Below are 8,199 nucleotides of genomic sequence, written 5' to 3' on the forward strand. Positions count from 1 at the left end.
AACTGCCAGCTCTTCTCGGTAAATCAAGCGTCGCGTGCAGATGGAGGCTGCGTGCGCGAGGCGGCGGCGAAGGAGGAGGCGGGGAGCACGGCGAGAGGGGCACCCTGTGCCACGCTCACCATCCTGTCCCCTGAGAGCCCTGGGCATGATATTCACAGCCCACAATTAGCCAGGGCACAGTATTAAACACACCAGGCAGGCAGGAGCAAGCAGGGCAGCCAGCGGGGCTCGGAGAGCCCCACACCGCAGCCTTCCCGTCTCCCCCCACGGCGCCCTTGTCGTGCAGCCAAGGCTGAATTGGAAAGCAATATGAATATTTATCTCTGACAGTGAAATCTCCCCGCTGCAGGGTATTAAGGCTTTATTAGTGTGTGGTTACCAGCCACGCTAAGCCAGCCCCCGCTCTTGCCTGGAGCGCAGAGAGATGACCTACAAGAGGCAGATGGCAAAGCCTTGGAGAGCCCCCGACGCCGGGACGTGCCTCCTCAAAAAGGGGGCTGTGAATCCCAGTCCCAGGCAGGGAGACAGAGTCAAGGTCCCCCGATCAAAGCCCCCTCCTCACCCAGCACCAGCCCCTCTGGAACGCCTCCCCAGGCTGGGGCTGTCCCCCCGCCCCTGCAGCGCACAGCTCTCGCCGTTTTGGGTTAAAACGCTGATGTATTCTCTCTTTAGCAAAAGGAGTCCCAGGGGCTATAAAAACTCCCAGCAGGCTCCTGTCAGTCTCAGGTCATTAACTTTCTTTCATTGGGAGTTTGTTTACAGTCAGCCATAAATAGCGGCGCCCGCGCCGCTCGCTCGCCAGCGGGACAGGCTGGGATGGGATGGGATGGGATGGGATGGAATGGGATGGGGCTGCCTGTGCAGGGGGGCCCAGCACCCTAAGCTCCAAGGTGTGGGGTCCAGCACTTGCCTTCTCTATCAACTTTTCCCATGCCCTGTGTTCCCTACACCCCGTCCTGCTCAGAACAGCAGCATCGTGTGCTCCAGAGCCACCTCAGCCCTGCAAATGGATGGGGTCACCTTGTGCACGGCCTGAGGGAGCTGCAACGTGCCTGCGGCTCAGCCCTGGCCTTTCCTGGAGGAGGAGGAAGGAGGCAGCTGGCTGGAGCTGTCCCCGTGGGTCACCTGCCCCACACTCTCACCCAGCCCAGCCCCTGAGCCTGTCACAAGCACCAGCCTCAGTTCAGGACCTCTGCGTGTTTGAGGTGACCCAGTCCCAGTGCACAGAGCCCCACATCTCACCACTGCCTGCACCCCAGAGCTCTGCTTTTCCAATAGCACAGATAGAAACACAAAATCGAGTGTGCCACTGGCACGGCTGGCACGGCATTCCTGCCAGGATGTTTCCCACAGGCGGCTCCTCTGCACCCAGGCACACAAGGGACAATCTCAGAGCACCCACATCCTGCTGTCTAACCAGAACAGACACCCACAGCCTTGCCAATGTCCCTAACACAGGGAGATCACCCTGGACCCTGTTGATGCCTCGGCAGCTCCAGCGAGTCACCCTGCTGGGATCCTGCTGGATGCAGGTGCCCAGGGCTGGCAGAGGTGCTCGGGAGTTTTATTTGCCATGGCTGTGTGAACTCATCCCATGTGAACCCAGCTGGGGCTTCGAAGGTTCCACAGGTACCCCCAGACACCATTTCCACAGGTACTCCCTGCATGGGGGGCTGAACAAGAAGCTCAGGCTGTCCCCTCGTGCCACCCCCATCAGCACCATGCTGGCACAGATGGCTGGAGTGGGGACTCGGGGGAACAGCCCCCCCATACCTCATCCCAGGCTGCAGAGGGGGGGTCCTGGGGGTCCAGCTGGCTCGGGCAGCAGCCAGGAGCCCACCTCGTGCTGTATTTCACGGGATGGCTGCAGGACCAGACCCCGGAGCAGCACCACAACAGCCTGTGCACTGGGCTGAGGGATTAAACCCCAAACTCACACACGGCGACTTGTGCTCTTCCACCCATCCCTAGGCAAGCAGGGACTTGCCAAAAATCCCAGCCTCATCCCTGTCGGTGCCCCGCATCTATGGAAATATCTGTATTTTAACCCATATACTCGCCCAACCTGTAATCAGAGCAACACAAATAGCCCCTGCTTCCCATGTAAATTAAAAACACCCATTAGGCAGATTTCAAAAGATGTCAGTAGGCTTATAATTATACACGACATCCTTCCGAGATAAAAGCGATTACCGGGGATGCAAATCACTTAGCAACCAATCAGTGCCCCCAGAGTGCGGAGCACTGACCAGCCATCCATTTTCGCCTCGTCCTTTTATTCCCTGCATCGAGCAAATACAAACACAGATAAAGAGAGGCACAATAGCTCTTGACACGCAAATAGGTTAACATAATAAAGCCAGCTTTAGCCGGCTCACTCGAGGGAGAAAAGCAATTCTCAGGCAAGCAGGAGGTAATAAAACAGGGCTTTTGTGTTCCTGGCTCCCATTCTCACCCCTGCGCCAGCTTTGCTGCATTAGCTGATAGGCATCGTGGTTTGATTGAATTACCTTTCATGAATATTAGCTTTTTGAGGAATGCGCAGGCAGAAGAGAAAGAAGAAATGTCTTATTTTTGCATGCATGCGCCTGCTGCAGACGGACATGCGGCGGCACAGATGCCGGCGGGGGCCGGGAGAGGGGTCCCGGCAGGTGCAGCCCCCGGCCCACCCCACCAGCTGCAGCGTCCCCAGCTTTGGGGGGGGTCACACACACACTGCCTCCATGCCAGGATGAGACACCACCAGCAAAGGACCTTACCCAGGGACACACATCCTGCTGTCCTTCTGCCATCACCCTCTACCCTCAGGACCCCGCATCCCTGCCCGTGGTACCCCTAGAGCCGGAGGGGGCTGGGGTGGGCTGGCTCCCAGCACACATTCCCGAGCCCAACGCTCCCTGTGCCGCAGGATCACGCCGGAGAGGGAGCGGGGCTGCCCGGCTTCACCGCGGATTTTCCCACACAAGTTGAGGCCACGCAGGAAACCCGCTCCAGGCAAAAATTAACTCCGCCGCCTGGCAGGGATGCAAGCGCCCGGCGCTAATGCCGCACGCACGGCAGGGAGCGCGGGGACAGCTCGGGGACAGCTCAGGGACGGGGCACCCGGCTCGGGGGCATCACCCCAGTGGGGTCATAGGACCGGGAGACCCTCGGTCCCACTGCCAGAGCCCTTCCCAGGGCAGCAGCACGCAATTAAAAACCAGCCCCAGGAGGGAAGGGGGTAATCTACAGCCCGCTCAGGGATGGACGAATTTCAGGCTCAAATAAAACAGACAACCAGAGGGGCTAAAAAACTGAGGTGATGTGGCCTCAGCAGCCTGGCAGCAGCCACTCATGTCCTCCTTCCATGGGCTTCCCTGCTCCAGCCTGAGGGTAGATATTCACACCGAGGTTTTGCAATTTTTAACGACACGCTTGGCTGAAACAGGGCCCAGCTCACAGCCGCTGCTGCTCCGGCATCCAGAACGTGCCCTACTGGTACCGACCCTCAAACCAGCAGGAAAGCTGTTCCTGAAGCTGGGAAAACAAGCCGTGCTCCCAGGGATTGGATTTCCCTTCCCCTGCTCTACACACAAGGGAAGCAAAAGGCACCGAGGCGAGAGCTCCCCTCTCCCTCCACCACGGCTTCCCCGACCCGACCGCACCCGGCTCACACCGGGGCTCCCCGGCACCGACAATGCACTCCTCGAAGTTTTATGGATCCTTCGGAAGAAAAATCCTTCGCAAGATGCCGGGTGCCCTCTGCCAGGGACGTTTCCCACTTCACTCCCCAGCACCACAGCCTGGGTGTGAGAGCTTTCCTGGCCAGGGTCGCACCAGAGCGATGGCCACGTGTGTGGCCACTGACCAGCGACATGTGCCCGGCACAGCGGGCAGTCAAACCCCACCACAGGGGCATGAGAAGGGGTAAAGCTGCCAAATTCCACTAAATTATCCCAAGAACGATGCTGGATGCTCCTTGTTGAGAGAGGGGCCGCGTGGCTCTGTCCCCATGCCTGCAGAGCCCCACGGCCACTCCATTCTCCATGAAAGCTCCTCACCCACCCGGACAAGCTGCCTGCAGCCAGAGCATCCCGAGCAGGAGGATGCACTTATAAATATATATAAAATATATATATACACACACATAAATAGGTATCAAAAACCTCCCTAGAGGAGATCCCGACAACCAGAGCTGGGCAAACCACCACTGCCCAATGCCAATGAATTCATCCCTTGGCAAACACCAAGCACGGCTGGGAAACTTTGCCACTGCCTCTCCTCGGAAATACCCGCAGGGCCGGAGCCGAGCCCCGGTTGCAGCCGTGCCCTGCAGCGAGCTGAGCTGTGCCGTGCCGCCGCCGGCTCGCTGCGTCCAGGCCCTGCCTCTCCAGCCATTAAATCTCCACGATGTGACGGCTCTCCCCGGAGCTGGATTGGGACGCTGGGGCCGAGCTGCTGGCACCGGCGACACCTCATTTCTGCCGGGGACCGAGCCGGAGAGGCGGCACAGCTCGCTCGCCCCCGGCTGGAGCCGGCGGCCGCCCCGGTGGATGCCCAGCCGTGCTGCCCAGGAGATCTCGGGGACCACGATGCCTCGTCCCCGGTGAATCGTATTCCCAGCGCCGATGGTCCAGAAGACGCCACAGAGATGCTGCCTCAGCAGCGCAGCTTTTTCCAGAGGGGATTTTCCCCGGCAGAGCCTCCTGACCCGGCGGAGGCAGCCAGGGAGACGGGTGTTAAATAAACCATCGCTGGGTGGGTCCTTCTTCCCTCTCCTTTGTGACCGGCTGGATCCACACCAGGCGCGGGGTCCATGGCGGGGTCCTGCTCTGACACCACCCGCTCCGGTGTCGCGGTGGGATCGGGCGCTTTCCTGCCCGGGACGGAGGAGAAAACCCTTTTTTTTTTTTTTTTTTTCCCCAGGCGAAAAGGGACAGAAAAGGGTCGCAGCAAAGGCGGCAGCTCCCGGTCGGCTCCCGCTGGAAGTGTCTCAGCTTTCCTCCTGGAGGCACCCGTGGATATTTTATTTCCACTTATGAGTCAGGCGACCCAAAAAGCCATTTAAAAAATCAAAAATCGGATGAAAAAAAAAAAAAAACCAAAAAACCCAGAAGTTGTTCCCGTTCCTCTCCGGTAGCGACGGGCGAGCCGGGCCCCGGCAGCGACGGCTCCGCGGGCACCACCGGGCACCGCGCTGCGGCGGCACCGCCTCCGCTGCGCTCCGGGAGCCGGCGGAGCCCCCCGCTCCCCGCGCCCCCGCCCGGTAACCTCCCCGACCTCCCCGGTGCCCGGACCCCCGTTACCGTCAGAGCTGGATCCGGGCCGGCTGCGGGCGCTGCGTTGCGGGGCGCGCCGGGCCGCCCCCCCCGGGCCGCGCAGCAGCAGCGGCGGCGCCCGCCCGGCCCCGCGCCCCGCCGGCGGCCCGCCCCGCCCCGTGCGCGGCCAGCGTGCGGGTCCCGGCGCTCGGCCCCGGGGGGGGACGGCGGGGAGCACCGCGGGGAAAGGGGCGGGGGGGGGAACAGGAACAGCAAAAATATCCGGGGAGAAAAAAAAAAAAAATTAACCCCAAATCCACCCGGGGCGGCTGAGCTGGGGCGGCGCGGCGACCCCGCGGGGCATCACACCGCGGCTGCCCCCGGTTCCTTTGTGCGGCGGCGGTCGGTGCCCGGCGGGGCGGGGCGGGGGGGGGGGGGGGTGGGTGTCGCGGGGGGCAGCGGCGGCGGCGGCAGCTCAGCGCTCCATGGCGGCGGCGGCGGCGGCGGGCGGGGGTCGCGGCGGGCGGGGCGGGGCGGGGGGCGCTGGCGGGGCGGCCCCGGCTCGCGGCTCCCGCCCGGCGCGCGGCTGCGGCGGCTCTGAGCGCCCCGCGCGGGGCCCGGCGGCCGCACGCGGCTCGGCCCCGCCCCCGGCGCGTTGCCATGGCCACGGCGCCGCGTCCTGCGGGGAGGGGGAGAAAGGGGGCGGAGCATCCCGGCCGGACGTGCTGCTCTTTCCGCCCCCCCTCACCCGCCTGCTCCTCGAGCGGGAAAATCCGAACGGCGGGACTGCGCTTCCCGGCGTGCCCCGCGCGCCGCCGCCGCGCCGTGGGGCTGAGGGACGCCGTGAGGCGTCATGGGAGTTGTGGTCCTGCTGGCGTAAGGGGTTTGCCGCGGGGGACCACGTGGGGACGGCGAGGTGACAAGTCCGGAGCTGGCGGGGGATGAGAGCCAGGCTGGATCTCGCCTGGACCCCAAATGGCCATGGCCACAGACACCTCTGAGCCCTGTGCACTGTGAGGTCCGAGCAGGCGCTGCTGCGGCTGAGGCTGCCCCCGTTAGCACAAGTCCTGGAATCCATTATTGCTTCACCAAAATCCCTGCCCCAGGTTCTTTGTGGCGCCTCAGGCGTGCGAGGGTCTGAGGGAAGGGGGCAGCTCGTTCGCTCTTGTCCATAATGGTCCCACATGGGCATGGGCAGCTCCCTCAGAAGCCCAGTGTGAGCCAGGGCTCATCCCCTCCCTCCATCCCTCCTGCCCAGCTCCTGCCTCACAGCACTGAGGTTTGGCCACTTTTGGGGAGATCTGGCTTCTCTACTGAGTTTTGAGAGTTTGGAGTGGATCTGGCTTATTCTTGGGGCCTCTCCACCTCCTCCACCGAGGGAAGCACCAGCAGCTTTGCAGGCATCCATAATCAGGGGTGGCAAGGGCAGAGCTGACTGATGCCCAGGGCCCATTTTCCAAAAACGTGAAGCTGCTCCAGTCACCACTCCTGATCCAGCAAATGCTGAAGGCTGGGAAATTAAAATAATAGTTAGATCTGCTTTCAGGAGAGCGACTCCTCTGTGCAATTATAACACGTATTATCCTCCCTGTGAAAATACATTATATTGAATAAATTCCCTCTCGGAGCAGGGCTATTCATACTGCTCATTTGTTTCAGTTCAAACATTTTTAGCTCATCTCTCTGGCAGGTTCTGGTGCAGTTTTATACCTTCTCTGCAGCTTATTTATCTGCTTCCCCGTGTTGCAATAGAGGCCGGCGATAAGAATAAAACCATTTCAGATTTGCGAACAGCACTTAGATTTTTCAGAGATAATTTAATCAAAGCTATTAGGAAGGCAGGAAGAAAGATTGCTCTTTATTCGGGGGGGAAAAAAAAGATATAAAAAAGGAGCCTTCATTCTTCTCAGAAAATGTTTTAGCCACCTGAAGTCACTCACAAGGACTTGAAAGGGTGACGGCGTCTTTGCCAGGGAAGAGATCCGTCCCGGAATAGAAAACTTCAAAAGGTGGGTGTTTTGGCACTGCCTTCAAGGAGATACTATTAAGCAGTTCTGACCTCCCCATTTCCATCCTTTTTCTCCTTTTTTTTTTTTTTTTTGAAGAAACACTTTTGTGATTCAGGGAACCCGTGAATACTTTGCCGGAACATAAATTTCCCCCAGCGATGTTGGGAACACAAGGAGAGCCTTAATCTGCTAATGAATGAGCTCTGCAAAGTGAGACCGGGCTCTGCTGCCACTTCCAGAGGGATTGAATTGCAGGGAGGAAGCTGGAGGAGAGAGATTTTTAAAAGTCCTTCTGCTTTAGCACAAATAAATAATGCATCAGCACGTCTGGGGTGGCGGCGGGTGAAGTCCCTCCCCTGAGGCACTGGGGAGCCCACCCGAAGTTTTTCATGCTCCCAAAACATGGAATAACAGTGGTTTGTAGTGACAGGACAATGGGAATGGCTTCAACCTGACAGAGAGTAGGTTAAGATTAAATATGAGGAAGAAATTCTTCTTTGTGAGGGAGGTGAGGCCCTGGCAGAGGTTGCCTAGAGAAGCTGTGGCTGTCCCATCCCTGGAAATATCAGGGCCAGGTTGGATGGGGCTTGGAGCAACCTGGGACAGTGGAAGATGTCCCTGCCCATGGCAGGGGGTGGAACAGGATGAGCTTTAATGTCCCTCCCAACTCCAACCATTCATTGATTCTCCTCTCTGATCCTGTGCTCTTTCAGATAACGATATCCCTTTAATTTAATATCATTATTTTTGACCGGCACTGGCAATTTGGAGCACGGAGTGTCTCCATCTCTCATCCTGACAAATGCACGCTGTAATTCTTTGCCCAAAATGTCACTCTGCCCTGGCAATGCCTGGCCCTCGGAACGAGAAAGATTTCCCGGGGATTAAAACCGGGCCATTACTCTCTGCTTTAAATGCATTCAAGGTTCTGAAAGCTGTATCTGCTCTCCTTC

Source organism: Haemorhous mexicanus, chromosome 19 (genome assembly GCF_027477595.1).
Source record: "Haemorhous mexicanus isolate bHaeMex1 chromosome 19, bHaeMex1.pri, whole genome shotgun sequence".
Taxonomy (NCBI): Eukaryota; Metazoa; Chordata; class Aves; order Passeriformes; family Fringillidae; genus Haemorhous; species Haemorhous mexicanus.